Source organism: Protopterus annectens, chromosome 4.part1, assembly GCF_019279795.1.
Source record: "Protopterus annectens isolate FY-2018-M chromosome 4.part1, PAN1.0, whole genome shotgun sequence".
NCBI classification, from domain to species: Eukaryota; Metazoa; Chordata; order Ceratodontiformes; family Protopteridae; genus Protopterus; species Protopterus annectens.
The window spans coordinates 364,732,569-364,754,613 of NC_056734.1; the positions used below are offsets into that span (position 1 = coordinate 364,732,569).

At 39.5% G+C, this 22,045-nt stretch overlaps 1 protein-coding gene across 1 annotated transcript in view; it reads left to right on the forward strand.

Annotated features, from left to right (window-relative positions):
• Window positions 1-22,045, forward strand: part of CCDC39 (coiled-coil domain containing 39) — a 1,972,012-nt gene that overhangs the window by 1,147,831 nt on the left and 802,136 nt on the right. The window lies entirely within an intron of this gene.

Here is a 22,045-nt window from a genome sequence, read left to right on the forward strand (position 1 = left end):
TGTACTATGGCTAAATTTTACTGTCTTCATAAACTACATAAAGATAGATTTAATCCCCCGGGTCGTCCTATAGTGTCTGCTTGCAACTATTTTCTTCATAATATAGGAATTGTGTTGCATGAATTACTTTTACCAAAGGTTGTGCAGTTGTCTTCCTATATTAGAGACACCTTTGACTTTCTGGAGAAAATTAATAAAATTCAGTGGAATGAAAATAGGTACTGGATAGTAGTAGATGTTAAAAATTTGTATACTAATATTACACATGAATTATGGGTGGAAGCTCTTAAATTTCATTTGGGTGAAACTCCACTTACTTATTATACAGTTGATTTAATACTGTTTTGTCTTAAAAATATTTTTTTTGAATTTAATGAAATTATTTATCAACAAATTAAAGGCACAGTGATGGGAGCAGTTTTCGCTCCAGTATATGCAAATTTATTTATGGGTTATTTTGAAACCAAATTTCTATATAGAATGTGCTTTTTCAGAAGTCATGTAATAGAATATTATTGTTACATAGATGATTTAATCTTTCTATGTGAAGGGGGTAGTTTAGATGTACATAATTTTATTCATGACCTAGACTGTAATAATTTTGGTATAAAGTTTGATGGAGCTCAGTGGGGAGATAAAGTTACATTTTTGGATGTAAATTTGCATGTTAAAGGTAATAAGGTAGTAACATCAGTGCATCATAAATTTGAAGTTGTGAATAATTTTATTAATGGGACTAGTTGCCATCCTCCACACTTAATATCAGCACTTCCCTATAATTAATTATTGTGAATCTCAAGATTAACTAGTGATGAAACAACAAAAATAATTAGAAATTGAGTTGACTTGTCAGAATTTTATTTAAAGAGGTTATAGTGTAGAAAATGTAGAACAAGCTAAAAATAATTTGAATTTTAATAATCAGACTCATAAACAAGTAAAATATAGGGCTAAATCAGATAAAAATGTGTATAACCAACAAGTGGATAAAATGTTTTTTGTTACAACATATGGAACATATACAGAGAAATTAGTAGAAATTGTTATGTTTTATTGGACACATTTGTTACAAGATCCATGCTTGGGTGAATTGTTACCTCAAAAACCTATGGTGTCTTATAGACATGGAAAAAGTATTAAAGATATGCTAGTTCATGCTTATTTTATTTTTCTGCTGCCAGTTTAACTAAATGTATTTCTGATTATGGTTTTAAAGCATGTGGTCATTGTAGTATATGCAACCAAACAGTAAATTCTTTTGACTGTATAAATGGAAAGAAATTTAATGTGAATGGTAATTTTAGTTGTAACACAGAGGGTATTGTTTATGTACTCAAATGTGAATGCAATTTATTTTACATAGGTGAATCAAAAAGGAGTTTTCGAGTTAGGTTCTTAGAACATCTGAGAAATATTAAAAATGAAAAGGTAGAAAGCCCTTTAGGCTTTCATTTTAAAAAATATCATAACAGTGATGGTAAGAATTTAACAGGCACAATTTTGGAAAAAGTACATTGTGTGAAAGGTATGTGCTTGAAGAATAAACTACAATGGAAAGAAGCACTGTTTATTTTAAAATTTGACACTCTACACCCTAAGGGCTTAAATAGAGAGCTTGATTAGAAATGGTTGCTGTAATTAAGTGTTTTTTAATTGTTTTATTAGAATAGTTTTTTACTATATAAAGGAATGAGAAATGGGTTTTGTTATACTCTGTTAAAAGGCTTATGCCGAGGCGCTGGAGAACATCAATTGTTGGTACTACAAAATAAATTCTTTGGATATACTGGCTGAGTCATTTTTTGGATTATTTTTCCTTCTTGGTGGTTTAATAGACTCCTTATTGTACTTTGGGAAATTATATGTAAATTCTGTATGAATTCCTTCTACTGAATTCACATCTTGCATACCAAATATTTTCTCTTCTAAGTTCCCCTGATACATCCTCATTATTGCAAATCAAGTTTCAGATCCCACCTATAAGTAATATTTCTTGCTGAAATCTGATTATTTCTTCAAAAATTTTCTTAAGCTCCACAATAGCAGTTTTGGGGGGAATATAAATACATGCCAGCGTAAACCTTCTCCCTTGCCAGTAGCTCGTTAATATTAGAAATCTACCATCATTTACCTGTACCTTTACCTTTACTAGTGTCAGTGGTGCAGCAGGTAGCACACTTACCTTTGGGCAGAAGAACCTGGGTTCTCTTCCTACACCAGGTATATCAGTTGATAATACTGCAGTGAGGCATAAAGGCGGTTGTCTTTATGATGATACATTAAACCGAGGCCACATTTTCTTGAGCTGGTGGTACCGCAAGTGGATGTAAAAGAGATCCCTGGCAACTATAGAAAAGAGAAGGGTTTTATTGATATATACATTACATATCATCTACATATTTACATATTTGCATTATTTACATATTTGCATTATTTACATTACACATCTCCATATATTATAAACTTCAATTTAAGCATTCCCCTTACACTTTTATCCACAACCAAAACATTATTTTCTCCAGAATCTTTGTCAAAGACCGTTTTCCATTGTATTTGATTTCATTTAGTCTCTCGTTCTGTATAGTCCATGAACCATAACATATTACTCTGTCCATTTTCTTCACTTATTCCTGTTTTTGTGTTCCATAACCAAATTCTATTATGTCCATATTTATTTGCTCAGGTTTTAACAAACGTTTCATCCTATTATATTTATATATTTCTTTCCACAAATTAACTCTTTCCCATTTCAAAAACACATGCTCAGTAGTCTCAGACTCACCACATTTATTACATATTGTATCTTGCTTTTTCTTGTATGGTATATTTGCATTAACTAGCAATTTTCTAATAGACAATCTCCATAAAAAATCATTGCATTCTTTAATCTTTTTTAGTTATTACATCTCATCATTATGGCCTTTTTCTTATCTACGTGTATTTGTAAATCTTTTCATGGATCAATGCAATAAAATGCTTTCATAATATTTAAGTACAATTCCTTTCTATTTTTCTCACATATATTCTTTTTTTTTATTTTCCACGACACAGTTTTGTTTTAGTGTTCTTTCATTTCTTCATTCACAACTTTTTTTAACTTCCATTTTTTTCCACAATTGTTTGTATTTATAAAACAGTATAATTTCTATCAACTTTTTATTTTCCTTCATAATTCCTTTTAATACTGTATATAAAATTAAATATACTGTATGTACTATTGGGTTTATTAAACCCAAGCCTCCTTGCTCTTCTTTCATATATAGAATCCCTCTCTTGACTAAGCCTCATATAAAAGAAAATATAATCATCATTAATTCCTTTTTATACTTAATAGGAATCATACAGATGTTAGCAACATAAGCAATTATTCCCATTAGCATGGTGTTCAACAAGTGTGCTTTTTTCTATATGAGAATCTGTAGGATTTTCAAAAATTAGTCTTATCCTGTACTACTTTGAGTACATTATGCCATTGTAGCTGTCTGCATTCATTCCTTCCAAATTTTATTCCTAATATATCTATATATTTTTAATTGAACCCAATACCTCCTATCATACCTTCAAAGTGAAATCCTTTACTTTTCTCTTTGTTTATACTTAAAGCAATTTTTAATTTATACTTAATTTTTCATTTACTTCTTCCATCCATACTTTATTTTTAACAATTAGTACAGTATCATCTGTATAATTATGTATTATTGGCAGTTGTACTTCTTTCATCATTTTGTATCCACCGATACCTGACATTTTAATAATTTCCTTCACTATTACATTCATAACTAATGGAAAAATGACACTAATAGATGGGCAGCCCTGCTTTATTCCACATTTCATTTTTATTTCTTCCCCAGTCCAGCCATTTACATTTAGTTTCACGTAGCTCCTTTTATAAACAGATTTTATTACTTGTAATATTTTTTCCTTACATTATATGCCTGCAAAATTCCCCATAATGATTTATATTTAATATTATCATAGGCTTTACTTATATCACCTGTCATAATCTTCATTTTGGCATTTTTATTTATGATATCATCAATTTTTTTCTTTTGTTATCCCTAATAACTACTTTTCCTTTTCTTCCAAATACATTTTGGTAGTATATTCTATCCATTTTTTGCAACCTTTTTGTTATTATTCTCATGAAAGTTTTATAATCTGTGTTATTCAGTGTTATAGGTCTCAAATTTTTTATCTCCTCTATTTCCTTTTTTTTTTTATTTTTATAACTCCTGTACATATCACTTTCTCTTTAATTCCAGTTTCTAACCATTCATTCATAACTTCTATAAAATAATTTTTTGCCACTTCTTCATTTCTTTGTACATACCATATTCAGTTCCATCCAGTCCTGTTGCAGAATTTGTGTTAATATCTTTGAGAATTTCATTCAAGTCTTTCTTAGTTATTTTTTGTTCTAAATACTCATTATCTTCCTTATTTAATTGTTTGCCTTTATAAATTTGTTCTATGTTTTCTTCTCTTTTAACAAGTAATTCCAATACATATTCTTTAATTATTTTGTATATTCCATCTAGCTGTCTTATTTGCTTACCTTCCTTATTTTTAATTCTTTGTTATTTTTCCTTATTTTATTCTTTTACACAAATATGGTGCTACTTCTTTCTTTCCTTGTATTTTTGTTTATATAACAAGTCGTTAATTTTAATTTGATTTATTTTATATATTTCTCTTTCTTTTTCACAAAATGAATTTTTATTTTCTAAGTCTCTGAATGTTTCTTGACTTAATATCTTGTATCTCTCTTTTTCTTTTTTTTTTCTTCTTCCTTATACATTCAAAAACACTTTTTTTATATTTCTCTTTAAATTAAGCCACCAAACAGTCCAATTCTAACAAAAATCACTCATATTCATGTTTTCCATAATTCCATAAGTTCTTTTTTCTCTTCTAAATCAAATTCCTTTTCATTAATTGTCATTATTACTTTTCCTATTCTTATATAGTCTTCATTTTCATGTACTTTAACCCATGTAGCCACATGATCTGAAAATCCAGCATACTTAATTCCTTCTTTTAACTTTTAAACTATCAAATATTAAAAAAATAATCACTTTCTGTCCTAATTTCATTCCTTTTGTAGGGCCAGTGGTTATTTTCCCATACACTTAATTTTCCAATTCTCATAATTTCTTTAACCACTTTAACATCAGAATTACTCTTCTTTTTTTCATAATTTGCAATTAAAATCACCCACCTCTATAATGTCCATATTTACACATATTCAAGAATATTTTTAAATATGCATGTAAAGCTATAATTCTATACACATATTTTTCTATCTCAAGTCTATTACTGTAATGCATCGTAGTTCCACTATGGTTACATCTAATGTTTTAATGCTTTCTTGACATAACATACATATGCCCAAGCACATTTCTTTCCCCATGTTCTAAACTACTGCACCATTCCAGAATATTTCAGTTTGTGTTCTTTCTTCCTCTGTTAATAATCTAATATTTTCTAAAACAATAATATGTGCATCTACTGCAGCACACCATTGTAAAATACCTATTTACCTCTTAAGATTGTTCATACTGCTGACATTTAAAGCTAATATTTTCAGCTTTTAAGTACAGTTAGTATAATGAAATGTTTATCTCTTTCCTTGATTATTTTCTGTAAGCATTATATTTTTGAAATTTCTTTTCCCTTCTTTAATGCTTTTCCGTAAAAAAATGTTTTTATTTATTGTTTTACACCAGTCAGCTTCTTCCTCACTTGTCTCATGTTTCTTTTTCCTTGTTACTTACTTTAGCTTCATGTGCAACCCCTTCTTCAGTCACATCTTTTTGTACATTGTCTTGTATAACACATTCCTCTATCTCTTTCTTCTGTATAACTTCATTTTCATTTTTTTGTACATTAATTTTATATTCTAGCTGTGAATGACCAGTATTGCCACATTTTTGCACTTTAAATCACATATTTTGCATTATGCCCTGTTTTACCACATAAATAACATCATTTTTATCACTTTCTTTGATTAAATTATAATTTTTCCACAAAAGTAACAAGTCTTTGGTTGACCCCTGTATTTCACAAAACCCCTATTACCATGAACATTAATATTAGGTACATGCATAACATTATCATTTTCCATTTTCAGTATTATTCCACATTCCCATCCCACAGTCCATAGACCTGTTTCATCATATATTTTTGTAGCATCCATTACTTCTTTACATATAGTTAGCAAATGTTCTTTCAGTTCTTTTGCTTCAACTTCAGTTCTAAACTGGATCATTATTCTTTTTTGTTGTTGTTTGTCTGAAAAAAGCTTGCACCACATATTCTGACCATGGATAAATATTTTTTCTTTTGTTGATATGCACCCCAAAAATTTCCATGGCCTGCCTAATCTCAAATATCAAGTCACACAAAGTCCCTTTCTTCTTCTTTCGGCTGCTCCTGTTAGGGATTGCCACAGCAGATCAACTGTTTCCATTTCTTCCTGTCCTCTGCATCATGCTCTGTCACACCAGCCACCTGAATGTCCTCTCTCACCACATCCAAAAACCTTATCTTAGGCCTTCCTCTTTTCCTGTTACCTGGCAGCTTCATCCTTAGCATCTTTTTCCCAATATACTCTGCATCCCTCCTCAGCACATGTCCAAACCAACGTAATCTTGCCTCTCTGGCTTTGTCTCCAAACCTGGGCTGACCCTCTAATATACTTATTCCTAATCCTGTCCATTCTCATCACACCCAGTGCAAATCTTAACATCTTCACCTCTGCCACGTCAAGCTCTGACTCCTGCCTTTTTGTCAATGCCACTGTCTCCAACCCATATAACATAGCTGGTCTCACTACCCTCTTGAAGACCTTCCCTTTCACTATTACTGGTACTCGTCTGTCACAAATCACTCCTGACACTCTTCTCCACCCACTCCATCCTGCCTGTACTCTCTTCTTCACCTCTCTTCCACACTCACCATTACTCTGAACTGTAGATCCCAACTACTTAAACTTATCCACCTTCGCCACCTGTACTCCCTGCATCCTCACCATTCCTCTGTCCTCTCTCTCATTACACACATATATTCTGTCTTAGTCCTGCTGACCTTCATTTCTCTTCTCTCTAGAGCATATCTCCACCTCTCCAGGGTCTCCTCCACCTGTTCCCTACTCTCACTACAGATCACAATGTCATCTGCAAACATCATAGGCACACCAGTGTGCCACCAAGCAACACCCCCTAAGGCAAGACAATGTACCTAACACTTTAGTCATAGGTGACTCTATAGTCCGGCACACTGATGTCCCTCTCACCAGGTTGAATAAGGAGAAAATTACAGTCAGCTGCCTGTCGGGTGCCAGGATCCGCCACATAACGCATGCACTCAAGTCACTCCACAACAAGTACAAATATGACTCTGTCATTGTCCATGTTGGAGTGAATGACTTGAGACGTACCTCCCTGGACTACATGAAAAGAGACATGGAAGAGCTCTCGGATCATGTGGCCCAGGCAGGTATGACCCTAGCCCTGAGTAGCATCCTGCCTTCGCCCAGAATGATACCATAATATAAGGATAAAATGATTGACTTCAACAATTGGCTAAGCTTATGGTGTCATTCAAAGGGGATCCAGTATCTGTCTGCCTGGGATGACATGATTGACAGACCACGATGCTTTGCCAGAGATGGTCTGCACCTGTCGCCCTGGGATTCAGGTTACTGGCTAAGGCTCTTGCCACCCCTATAGTGCCTTTTTTAGGCAAACTTCAAAGGACAAAACCAGCACCGTAACAGGTACAAGCATGCAAAATCTGAAGGTAATGCTACTCAATGCTAGAAGTCTAAACCTCAAAATGCACTCTCTCGAGGCACTCCTAAAAATGGAGAACGTCGATATCTGTGCAGTAACTGAGACCTGGTTCAAGGCTCCAGAGAGCACACCTGCAATACCAGGCTACAACTCTTACCACACTTTTCGGCCACCAAACCAGGACCGAAACACTAAAGGTGGAGGAGTGTCAATATTCACCAAGGATATTCACACCACCAGGCTAGTTGGCCAACACAATGTGTCTGAAATTCTTCAAGTGCAACTAACACTAGGTAAGACTGCAATCCAAATTGTAGCTTGCTACAGATCCCCCACCATACCCCAAGATTCTCACTACACCTTTTTAAACATACTGGAAAATATTAAGCTGGAACCAAACACCCTAATACTGGGTGATTTTAACTACCCTGCCATTAACTGGGAAAACTACTCATGTCCCAACACCTTTGCGCAACGGTTCTTGGAATTCATAAATTCCAACGCCCTGGATCAACTAATCCATAGTCCCACCAGGGGCTCCAATATCCTAGACCTGGTCATTACCAACATGGCAAATCAATGGTCCATATGGTCACCCCCTCGTTAGTCAGGTCTGACCATAAGCTGATCACCCTTAACATCCACATCCCACCCCCACCCCCCAGTAAAGAAACCACTATAAAAAACTTCTCCAAAGCCAACTTCATGCTACTCAAGTCAGAAGTGACAAACTTCATGACACCCATGCAGACGGGAACTGAAAGTTCAACTGCTGAATCCTACACTAAGGCACTGTACGAGCACATCCACTCATGCATGAATCGTGCCATCCCAAATAGAACCAAAATGCTCTCATCCAAAAAAAGGAAGCCAATCTGGTGGTCCCCTGCCATAAACAAACTTTACAACAAAAGGAAGAAGCTTTTGCAGAAAAGAGGAAAATCCCAGGATGCAAAAAACTCCCTTACTAGCCTCAGTAAGAAACTGAGATGCCTCATAAAATCCTCCAAAGCTAGTTATGAAAATAAAATTGCCAAAGATTCCAAAGACAACCACAAAGCATTCTATAACTATGTCAAGAATCTAAATGGCAATGCTCAGATCTGCTCTGAGCTAAAACAGAATGGCAATAAATATACTGATCCAAAGGATATTGCCAATATCCTGGCAGATCGATTCAGTGCCAACTTCATCCCCCTCTCACCCCCTAAATGGCCCATCTCAATACCGGAAGATTGCCAAATTCCAGTAATAACGGCCACACAGGTACAAAACGCACTCTCTAAAGCCAAGAATACAGCATCCATGGGACCAGATGACATCCCGGGCTGTGTACTACATGAACTACAATATGAACTGGCACCTCACCTAAGTGTCATGTTTAATCATAGCCTCACCGCAGGTTTCGTGCCCACTGAGTGGCGCAGAGCTACAGTTATCCCAATCCACAAGGGGGGATCCACCTTGGATCCCTGAAACTACCATCCAATCAGTCTGACAAGCCTTATCTGCAAGGCCATGGAGCGTATTATCATGGAACTTATAAACAAAGACATTGGCAACCTTCAAACACTGGACCCCACCCAGTTTGGGTTTGTGAAGGGCCGATCTTGTCTCCTGAACCTGGTTGACTTCTTTGAATCAGTTTCTAGAGCCATGGACAAGGGTAAGGTGGTCCACACAGCCTATCTAGACCTTGCCAAGGCCTTTGACACCATCCCCCACTCTGGAATCATTGATAAACTTACTAAGTTGGGTATTAATCCCTATGTCACCCAATGGGTTGCTAAATGGCTTACTGATAGAACCCACACTGTAAAAGTAGCCGACTCCAAATCCAGCTCCAGACAAGTGACAAGTGGAGTACCTCAGGGTTCAGTCCTGGGGCCACTCTTGTTTGGCATCTACTTCTCTGAAGTACAGGTCAACACTAAGGGACTCTGGCTAACAAAGTTTGCAGATGACTGCAAACTGGGAGCCATTATTGAATCCCCAAATGATGTGGATACTCTACAAAAGGGCCTTACAGAAACAGATGCTTGGTGCCAGAGCCATGAGCTCAAGCTCAATGCCAACAAATTTATTGTTATCCCCTTTGGGAAAAAACATGTATCCATGAATTACCATATAGGTGGCACTACACTAAACACAGAAAGTGTGATAAGAGACTTAGGGACACAGGTGGACAGTGGTCTCACCTTCGATAACCACATCGCCACAACAGTCATGAAATCCTTCTATGTGGCACACCTCATCACGAAGTGCTTTTCATCCAGAAAAAAGGAGGTCATTGTCCCACTGTACTCATCCCTCATTAGACCCATTATAGAATACAACGCCCCATTTGGTATGTACCTCTCAAGACATCTGCAACAACTGGAAAGGCCTCAGAAATACCTCACTAAAAGAATCACAGGCCTAAAGCAGATGCCCTACACTGACCGCCTTAAAAAACTCCAGCTATACTCTGTCGCATATCGTCTACACAGAGGCGATCTCTGCTTAACATACAAGGCCATGTCAAACCCAGAGCTGTTGGACATGCTACACTTAAAGAAATCCCAATCCCTCAGAGCTACATGCTCCAGGGATCTAAACCTTGTCATCACAATAAACAAAACATGCTGGAGGGATAGGTTTCTGACCCAGAGACTCCCCAGACTCTGGAATAGATTGCCCATACATGTCAAGCACAGTGCCTCTTTGGACCTCTTCAAGAGGAACCTTGACGATTGGATGGGAGAAAGGAAATTCACCCCAGGGAATCACATCAGTCGCCCTGCTAGACAGGGGTCCAGGAAAGTAAATAATGTGGGAAGAAATAGCCAGGGAATTGTTATGGCTAGGCTTGTATAGGACCTAGGGCTGATAGCCTAGTACCAACCTATGAACCTATGAACCTATAAGGGACTCCATTCTGATCTCATCTGTCAACCTATCCATCACTATTGCAAATAAGAAAGGGCTCAGAGCTGATCCTTGATGTAATTCTACCTCCACCTTAAACGCATCCATCACTCCCACCGCAGACCTCACCGCTGTCACACTACCCTTGTACATATCCTGTACCACTCTTACATAATTGTCTGACACTCCCGACTTCCTCATACAATACCACAACTCCTCTCTAGGCACCCTGTCATATGCTTTCTCTAAGTCCACAAAGACACAATGCAACTCCTTCTGACCTTCTCTGTACTTCTCCATCAACACTTTTAGAGCAAACATTGCATCTGTAGTGCTCTTTCCTGGCATGAAACCATACTGGTAATCACTAATCATCACCTCCCTTCTTAACCTAGATTCCACTAGTCTTTCCCATAACTGCATGCTGTGACTGATCACTTTAATCCCTCTGTAGTTACTGCAGCTCTGCACATCACCCTTATTCTTAAAAATCAGTACCAAAACACTTTTTCTCCATTCCTCAGGCATCCTCTCATTTTCCAAGATTTCATTAAACAATCTAGTTAAAAACTCCACTGCCATTTCACCTAAACACCTCCTTGCTTCCACAGGTATGTCATCTGGACCAACAGCCTTTCCATTCTTTATCCTCTTCATAGCTATCCTTACTTCCACCTTGCTAATCCACTGCACTTCATGATTCACTATCCGCACATCATCCAACCTTCTCTCCCTCTCATTCTCTTCATTCATCAGCCCCTCAAAGTACTCTTTCCATCTGCTCAACACACTCTCCTCGCTTGTGAGTACATTTCCCATATTTTCCTTTATCACCCTTATCTGCTGCACATCTTTACTAGCTCTGTCCCTCTGTCTAGCCAATCGGTACAGGTCCTTTTCTCCCTCCTTAGTGTCCAACCTTTCATACAACTCTTCATATGCCTTATCCCTAGCCTGCTCCACCTCTCTCTTTGCCATGCACCTCATCTCCTTATACTCTTGTCTACTTTCTTCATCTCTCTGACAATCCAACTTCTTCTTCGCCCAACATCTATCACTGTATACTCTCCTGTACTTCTTCATTCCGCCACCAGGTCTCCTTGTCCTCCTTCTTCTTTCCAGATGTCACACCAAGCACTTTTCTAGTCTCTTTACTAATTAAAATAAATGCTCTTACCTCTTTTGCTTTAACACCCAGAGGTGCTATGACAGAGTCCCAAATCTCATACCTGTCCAAACTTTCTTCGTTTTTACTGTTCATATGTACTGTATACTTCTTTTTGTTTCTTTTATTTTGTCTGTGTTCCTTCTCCAACAGCTTGTGCATAATTTTTTGCCCTGGACCTTTTTCTGGCACAGCCTCATTTTCTCCTTTTTTTCCTTCTATTTATTCCATAATGTCACTCCAATTGCTGCTCCATTTTCTGGCTCACTTCGGTTTGCCATTTCTTCCAAGTAATCATTTTGCAGCCCCCCGATTGGAGGGTTGTTGTTATGCATTTTCAGAGGTAACTGTCCTTCAAACAATCTCCTCTGAAAGTTTTCCTCTGAATCCATCTCTGTTTCAGCTACAATCTCTTTTTCTGTCACATCTCCTTTTCCACCAGTGTCATTGTTGTTTCTGCACCTACATCATCAGAAAAAAAAATGTCAGGCAGTGATTCTACCATTTTGACTACATTTCAACAACTTTCTTTCCAGTTTCAGCAAAAGCTGAATCAGCCATGTTTTCTCTCTGTTTCTATGGGCTGCCTCCACACATGGAACAGGAACAAGAATGTCCATTGTGTCACACACAAATGCTTCCCCTACTACCAAGAGTAGAAGAAGTTCCCTGGTGCAGTGGCCAAATTTTCCCTAGTAGTATAAATATCACCTTGGGTCTCCCCTGAAAAGAGGCTACAAGCCTAGTAGGACTAATCTAGCCAACAAAAAGGTAGTTAGAAAGATAAATAAAAAATATGGTCTTTTTTCCTTTCTGTCACTCTCGGAGCCATTAGCATTATTACTCTACTTTTCCTTTGTTTCTGATATTCTGCTGAATATCCATCCTAAAATCCATTCTTTCTCAAATTTACATCACTTCTTTCCAAATGTGTCTTTTGTAGCATTGTTATTTGCACTTTGCATTTCATAATATAATTCAGTATTTTTTTCTTTTAGTCTGTACCTATAAGACCATTTACAGTCCAAGATAGTATGGATAGAGTAGCCATTAAGTTAAAAAGCTATTGTTCCCACTTATTATACATAACACTTTTTTAAATGTATAGTTCCAACTTTTACCCTACATGCAGACACTGTTTGGTAGGCTGAACTTTTACACAGTTGATGTTCTTCAAACTGATCACTGCTGCAGTAGCCCAAGCTGTATGGGTTATGACCGCCATAGGATATAACAACTGGCCAGCTTCCAAAGCTTCAGGGCACCTTCCATGTGCCCAAACCATTGGTCATCTCAAGATGAGCTGACTAAAAAGACTGGTTTGGGTTCCAAGTCCTTCAGAGCGCACCTCTCCTAACATCAGAGGATTGACAAACATCTTGTCCTGTTCAATTGCTGAGCAGGTAAGTTCCCTTTGGACAAAAACCTTCCACATATTATTTTTAATGTTTTAAATTGACTTTCCTGTGTGGAAAAGTACATTTTATGCAATTGAAACATTCTAAAAACATTTTTTGTTTGGGTCTAGTAAGGTGATTTAGAGTGCTTTCTACTGTGTTTTTACTTGGAATAGCTACGTTTTACTGATTTTAAAATGTTACTGACTTATGCTAATTTCCCAGGAAAGAACCACCATTTTCAAATTGTCCATGGAGCAAACTACCAGTCCCATCAATCAATCTTTCTTCCAGCCACAAAAAGAAAAAAAGTTAAGTAAACAGCCTTTGGCATCACAGCAGCTAGCAATTTGCCTCAACCTCAGTTGGGTGACCCTGATGTGGCCAAAGCTGGTTACTCAGACCACTCATCTACCTCTGGTGTTGTATATACAGCCACTATGGACTGAGGGTTAGTCACTTCCTCTGCAGCTACTGAGATCCCCCTCAGTGAGCAAGGAAGAGCTACTCTCTTCATTTATGGGAGAAGGGGCAGGTAAGGTATCCCTCTTAGCCAGAATGTTGTCCCCATCCCTGGGGAATATATTGCTGCCATTAATAATCATGTTTATTCTAACTTTCCTGTCAAAAAGAAACAGAAAACTGAACATGTATCTTCTGCTGTACCAGTTTCACTGGAAAGGAGTAGTTTAGTAAGTCTGGCTTAGGGCTTTGTACAGGCTATTGACCCTTCTATTCAGGTTGTTTTTGGTAAAAGAAAAAACTGATTCCTCTTGTCATGAAGAGACTGAAAAATTTGAATCTGGAGAGGAATGCAATGGGACAGATACATTTGTTTTCTCCTCAGATTTCTGATTCTTAATCGGGAAACCATATTGTCTGAATCTTCCTGTGAATGAGTCTCTTTCTCTGAGACTATTTGTAGAATGTGCCAGTGTTTTCAGTGGGAGAATACTGAGGTTTCTCAGTCCCTTAGGAAAATGCAATGAACTGTTACAACTAGAATTTTTATACTCTCCTTCCAGACCTGACCCCTGAGATATAGCTTTATTTAATCCAGCTACTGCCAAAAATGTTGTTAATTCTAATCCATCCCCTTCTGGCAAGGATAGTAAAACAATTGATACATTTTGGAAAAATGTATGCTTCTGCAACATTACTTTTTAGAATTTTCAGTTGTTAGGCTCATATGTTAAATTGTATTCTGATGAACTGTGAAACTGTGAAGAATGTTTTATCTCCAGTTCCCTCCTGTGGAGAAATATCTGCTTTGTGTGGTATAGTTTCTTTCAATTTCTTGGGTCACTACTCATTGTTTAAAAATGTATTTATAATTCTTCAGATACTACATCCAGGGCTGGTACAGTGTTGAGGAGGTTTGCCTTGCTGCATTCTAAGAGCCTCCCTGAAGGCAAAAACAAAAAAATAAGATTTTAAATTCTACTTTGGATATAGATTTAGTTTTTTGACTGTCTGTTGCAGAGGTTATCAAAAATGTGATGAGAGGGGTAAGCTGATAAAGGGATTCTCTCAGATTTTTCAGCAGTCATTCTCCAAGTTTTCCAAAGGATTTTATGTTAACTCATCCAAGACCTACCCACAATGCCCCTTTCATAGTCTCTTCAGAGCTCATTTGCCACGTTCCTCGTCAGACGCGCCAAGCCCTCTCTCAACTGTTAGCTTTTTTGTGTTTTTTTCAACTCTCTAGTGTTTTGTAAGACAGATTTTTGTCATCTAAAGTTATTTCCTATCTCTACTTTGTTCTTTCCTGACTAAGCCCTACCTTGTTAGTTCCATCATTGGTACTACTCTCTCTTTCTCTGCCTTAGTAAGCCCTTATCTTACCTATACCATTGTTGGTACTCTTTCCTGTTATTTGTACAAAAACAAAAAAGTGCTTTTTTCACATCTTGTTGTTAGTTATATAGTTTATTGTGTGGTTATACTGTGTATTATGGCGGATAAGGCCAAGCTTGGTTTCAAACAATGTGATAAGTGTGGGCGTAAGTTGCCCAATTCTGATGGTCATTCCCGGTGTGTTTACTGTTTGTGCGTTAACCACCTTAATGTTTCTTGCGACATTTGTTCTAGCTTCAACAACCATACGTTGGTTGAACACAAGAACAAACTTATTCTTAAGAGTATGCTAAAATCACCCTTTGCGGAGGCTCTTTCTGGGACAGAGGTCTCACCACCTCCTAAACATAAAGACGTTAAAAGACATAAGGAGAAATGGAGTCTTTCGGTTCTGACATCCCCATCCTCCTTGGAACTGAGTCGACATTGGGCTTCTCCCGTGCTGTCAGCGCAGACGACTTTGGCACCAGGGTCCCTGTCTTCTCCCTTGGTGACACCTTTGATTTTGACTCAGACTCCTTTCACTGTACTGACCTCGGCACCATCCCCCATGGTGCCGACTTTGTGACACAGGCCATGACTACTGTACCTGCATCAGCATCTTCCCAGGCCATGTTGCCAGTGTCTTACATGGCTCCTCTGGTAATGACTCCTTCAGTTCTGAAGGTTGAGCACCTTCGCAGAACTAGGTATTCTCGCTCTTATGACCCCTTTTTGGGTTAGCAATTTAGTCCCTTTCTTGAGAAACCAGACTCCACGTTGGCAGCGTACTTCAGATCCACCAGGAGTCTTTCAGAACAGGATGTAGTGGGGGTTGTGGACCAGCTTCTGACAGCTAGAGGATTAACCACCCAGACCAGGTCTTCCCTCCCCCTTGGAGCAGAAGCTTTCATGGCGTATTCTCCTGTCTATCCTCCTCCGACTTCCACCCTGGTTTTGGAGACTTCTGTACCAGTGGCCATCCCAGTACATACTGTCTCGGCACTGAAAGCAGAGGCTTCCCTGTCGGCACCAGTTACTGTTGGTGCCATGGTTCCTATGGAACTGCGGCACTCTCAGAGCAGTGATTGGGCTGTCAGCAATGTGGCATGTAGTTCGGTGCCAATTTTTTTCTGTGGCGCTGTCTATGGCCACAGCTGTCCCAGCAGCTGCCAGTCCTCTCAGAGCTCCTCACCTGAAGGCGGGCTCCTTGAGGCAGGGTGTGACCCCGGTTCTGAGGTCATCCTTCTTGGTTCCGGGCTCCCATCCCTCCTTGGGTGGGCCTGCTTTCCAGGTGATGAGGAGGGTCCTTGCTTCAACAGGCTCACAGTTGACACCATTGGCATTGGAGCCGCAAGACTGCCCTTCAAGTGAACCCTTTCTCCAGAGTCCTCCTCACAAGATCCCACTTGGGAACCACCCCGGAAGAAACTTTGCAAAAGGAAGCATCTTGATTCCCCTGAGGAATCCATCACTGAAGACACCGATTGGGATAAGGGAGAAGGGTCCCCATGGTCTCTCCCAGAAGATATCTCATTTGGAGACATTCTCAAGATCCTCAAGCAGAGGGGAGACTGGAAGTCCTCCAACCCTTCTTCGGAGGAATTGGTGTTCTTGCAGGCTTTCTGTGCTCGGCCATCAACTTCCTGGGTGACCCCCACCTGCAGATGAGCTCATTTGACTTATTGTGCAGCGTGCCTGGAAGGCCCCAGACAACATAGAACCCCTCCCCCAGAGGCCAGATTAAATTTTGTCCACACCGGAAGACCAGCCCAATTGGTCCAGACAACTGGTAGTCGATTCCATGGTCGTGGCGGAGGCCACCAACATAGAACTGGCAGAAAATAGTTCCACTGTACATCCCCCAAACAGGGAGTCTTGGGCTATGGACAGACTATGAAAGTGGACTTCCGCTTTAGCAGCCTTTGCCATCTGGTCACTGAATTACCTGGCACACTTTACTCGCCTCCAAAGAAATCTAATTTTAGAAATGTCTGCCTCTTTGGTGGAGGTACTGCCTGAGGAGATGCATGACACTGTTGCCTCTCAGCTAACTACCTTGGAATCAATCTCAAACTCCTCAATGCACTTGATTTCTCACACTACCGAGGGGGCAGCATGAGCAGCCATATCAGGCATCGTTATGAGACAGCATACTTAGATGCATTTGTGTGACATTGCGGACCCCTTTAAATCTTCCTTTATCAATGCACTTGTTGACTAATCTTCCCTTTTTGGTCCCAAAAGTAAGAGACACACTTTCACGTAGTGAGAAGGACAGAAAGACCTTGTCTGCTGTGGACATAGGTTTTTCCACCCCCAGAAGTCCTACTCCAGGAATCAGAGGAGAGGAAAATTGTGGTCCAAGAAGTCCCAGTGATCTTTTTGTGACACTCATGATGAGCAATTCCCCCGGGCAGAGGGGGCAACTCATCTGAAAGATGCACCTTTCAAGGAAGAGGGGGTTCACGTAACAGGGCACTAGAAATTCCTTCTCTGGCAGACCCTTCCCACACTCCTGAACAGCGGCCTGATTGCTTTCCTCTGGAAGCAGTCGGAGGTCAATTTTCTCTGCATCTACAGGCCTGGCAACTCATAACAACAGATGCGTGGGTGCAGAGGATAATATCCAGAGGCTATCATATCCTTTTTGACCTCACTCCCAGACTGATAAAATGAATCCCTGATGTCCCACCCGGTCAGAGGGAGGTTACAGCCTTAGAAATCGAAAAGCTGCTAAGAAAAAGAGTCATCCAACCAGTCCCACCAGACCAAAGAGGATCCGGCTTTTACTCGAGGTTCTTTTTAGTGCCAAAAAAGACAGGGGACTGGAGACCAATCCTGGATCTCAGTTTACTAAACAAATTTATCAAACCTCAAACATTCTGGATGGTCACAGTACAGTCCATTCTCCCCTTTCTAAGGAAACACAACTGGATGTGGTCCATAGACCTCCAGGACGTGTATTACCACATAAAGATGGACAAATGCTCCCGGAGATTTCTTCACTTCTGGCTGGGAGGAATCATTATCAGGGTACTGCCCTTTGGTTTCTCGACAGCCCCCAGAGTGTTCACCAAATGCATGGCAGTCATAGTAGCTCATTTCTGACTACAAGGATTCCAGGTGTTTCCATATCTAGATGATTGGCTCCTTACCAACCACGACTAGGAATCTTCTCATTCTCAGTCTCTCTTACACTCAAGGCCTTGCTCTTTGCCTAAGTATCACGATCAACATGGACAAATCACACGTCTCCAACAAGAGCACTGGAATTCATTGATGGACACACAATGTCCTGTCAAGCTTCCCTCCCTCCTCACAGGCTTTCAGAAATAAGAAACCAGATTCAAGTCCTCCTCCTGCAGACATTTGTACCAGCATGCCTTATACTACAACTATTGAGCTCTATGGCAGCAAGCATTACCTTGGTACCACTGGCGAGGTTGCACATGAGACTATTACAGTGGCTTCTTTCATCACAATGGTAGATTTTCACTCATCTACTCGACCACATGATACACCTTACAAATCTTTACAAGAAACAAATGCTTTGGTGTCGACCATTCTGTCTTCCCCAGCCCAGAGCCATGGTGACCACGAATGCTTCCCTGTTAGGATGGGCATTTCCAGGGAAAAACAGTTGAAGGGACCTGGTCCCCCATGGAGGCCAATTTTCACATAAATGTCCTGGAATTGAGAGCAGTTCTCTTGGCATTGCAAGCATTCCATACATCCCTTCCTTCCGGGACCATTGCAATTCAATCGGACAACATGTCAGTCATCTGGCATATCAACAAAGAAGGCAGAACAAGGTCTTATCCCATGTGTCGGGAAGCCATGAGAATTTGACATTGGATGATGGCTTCCAACCACTTTCTCACAGCAATGCACATTCCCGGGAGTTCCAATCTTATTGCGGACAATCTGAGCAGGAACATTTTAATGCCTCACGATTGGTCCCTCAATCCTATAATACCGGATCAGATCGTCCTCCATTGGGGCAGGCCTTGCTGGGACCTGTTTGCTTTCTCCCCTAAACAACAAATGCTGAAGCTATTTTGCCCTGATCCCCCCTCAGGGGGAATGTTCTTTTGCATGATTGGCCCCATGGTCTACTGTATGCCTTTCCCACAATTCCCCTCATCCCAAAATTCCTTCAGAAAGCTGAAAGGTTGAAAAGCAGAGTGATCCTCATTGCCCCTTATTGGCCTCGTTAAGTCTTTTTCCCTGTCCTATGGCCTCACCTGATTCACAGCACGTGCTTCCTGGATCAATCCCAAGGTTTGCTGTCTCATCCTCAAGGACAGATTCACCCCAATCTCCACATCCTCATGCTCACAGCTTGGTTTATACACTTCCGATGATTGCCAGGCTACCTGATATTTCATCCCCTGTAAGCGAGATTCTTCTGGCTTCGCACAAACCTTCCACCAGAAAAATTTATTCCAGTAAGTGGATTAGGTTCTCGAGCTGGGCCAAAGAACATAACATAGACCCCTTTTCCATGCCTATTCAGAAGATCCTACAACACCTCACTACCCTGTTGCTTTAGCGGCTGTTGCAAACTTTCACAATGGAATTGACAATTCATCTGTTATGTCACACCGACTGTGCAAAACATTTATGAAAGGAGTATTACATATTAAACCTCCTGTCAAGCCTCTTATAGAGCCATGGGTCTTGACTTTGGTGCTTCACTAGTTAACAAGTCCTCCTTTCGAGCCTTCTAATTCCTATGATATAAAATTTTTGTCTTAGAAAACTCTACTTCTAGTAGTCCTTACCTCAGCGAGAAGAATATCTGAGTTGCAGCCCTTGAGTGTCGAGAGACCTTACTTGATTTTTCATAGGGAAAGAGTGTCCTTACGTACTGACCCCTCCTTTTTGCCCAAGGTCATTTCTGGGTTTTCCATTAATCAATCTATTGACCCTACCGGTTTTCTTTTCTCGCCATTAAGATAGAGGGGAATAACTTCTGCATACCCTCGATCTTCATAGGCAACTTTGTTTCTACTTGGACAAAACTAAATCTTTCAGAAAAACAGCTCAATTGTTTGTGGCCTTTGCAGGACCCAGAATGGGTAAGCCTGTTTCCAAAATGACTTTCTTCTTGGCTCAGAAATGCCATTACTTTAATCTAGCATTAGAACAAAGTGTTCTTACCTACCAAGATAAAGGCTCACTCTACTAGATCGATGACTACTTCAGTGGCTTTTCATTCCAGAGCTTCTATGGATGATATCTGTGCAGCAGCCACTTGGGTAAGACTGTGTACCTTTATCACTCATTACAAATTGGATTTGGCCTTTGGGGGATGAGCATCTTTTGGTTCTATCGTGCTCAGGAATCTCCTTCCTTAGGCCCACCCAGGACTCAAGTAGCTGGGGACTCGGGCCTAACAGTAAGGAATGAATAAAGATTTACAACATCAGATAAAGAAGTTATGTCTTACCATAATGTTCTATCAGTGTTGTAGATCTTTATTCATTCATTACTTCCTGCCCTCCTTCCCCCTGCCTGGACTCCTGGTGGACTTTAGGATTTCCTTATTAGTTAAGGTATCTGCCAAGACAGAGCCTCCTACTATCACTATTAGTACTTCTATACTATAATGGTGGGCAAACTCGATCTGAAGATACTGTGAGAGGGGCATTGTGGGTAGGTCTTAACTGAGAGTCTTTGGCTGGCATGAGCTTCGTAACAGCCGTGTCGGTTCTGAGGACGGAACCGAAGCCCTAACAGTAATGAATGAATAAAGATCTACAACACAGATGGAACATTATGGTAAGACATAACTTATTTTTTTACTGGCTGCTCTGACCTCTGCACACAGAGTATCTGAGTTGCAAGCTCTAATGGTGGGGTCAGCCTTATCCCATTTTCCACAGAGATAGGTTTTCTTTTTAAACTAATCCGTATTTTATGGCTTCATTCAGTGTAGAATTTAGAAGCAAAATTCCTCAGAGGAATAACTATATAGTGGCCACTTTACACCTATCCTTCATTGTCCTCCTGTTGAGAATTGACTCAACTGTGTGTTTGTGTTTAAAACCCTACATGACCATGGTCCTGCCTATTTAAAGGAGCATATGGTCCTATATTGACATGCAGAGGTACTCCTTTCACCTGTCTCTGGGCTGTTGGTGATTGCCGATCTTCTGGCTCAAATCTTTATCCTATTTTGCATAGCAGCTTATTGAGTCCTGTGGGAGATGTCTAAAGATACACCTCTTGCAAAACTTTTTGGAACCCTTTTAACTAAAACATACTCGTTGCCCTTATATTTTATACACCCCTCTCTTTAGACTGCAGAGATACAATGGCTTGTATATAGTTTTTAAATAATCTGTTGCAAAAAAAAAAAATTTGTTTTATTCAGTTCATAATGAACTCTTACACTCACATTGTTAGGTGCATTTCTTTTTTAACTTACTCAGGAAAGCTATGAAGTACATCTGTTATTGATGTTATGTAGCCTTCTTTGAGAAGAAAGTTGCCAAAATCCATAACACTGACACAAGGTTTTGCAGATCCTACTGGGAACTTTTGCGTTGCTGCAAAGCCTTTGTAAGGTGATTGTCAAAGTGGTGGAATTTTTTCTGTAAAAAAAAAAAGTGTGTGTGTGTGTATATATATATATATATATATATATATATATATATATATATATATATAGCACAGTGGAGGACATAAAAAACATGCTATGTCCTCCACTATGGTCGATAGTCACAGACCTTAGGGTTAGGGCATGGGTTAGGGTAAGGGGACAGCCCTACGGGCTATCCCCTTACTATGACCCGTGCCCTAACCCTAAGGTCCGTGATTACTGCATGGAAGTTCAGTATAATACCCATTTGTTGTACTGAACTTCGCATAAGTGCACTTTCGACTAAGTGCACTTTCGCTGCAATGAGCATTCCATGCACTATTTCGAATTAGTGAAA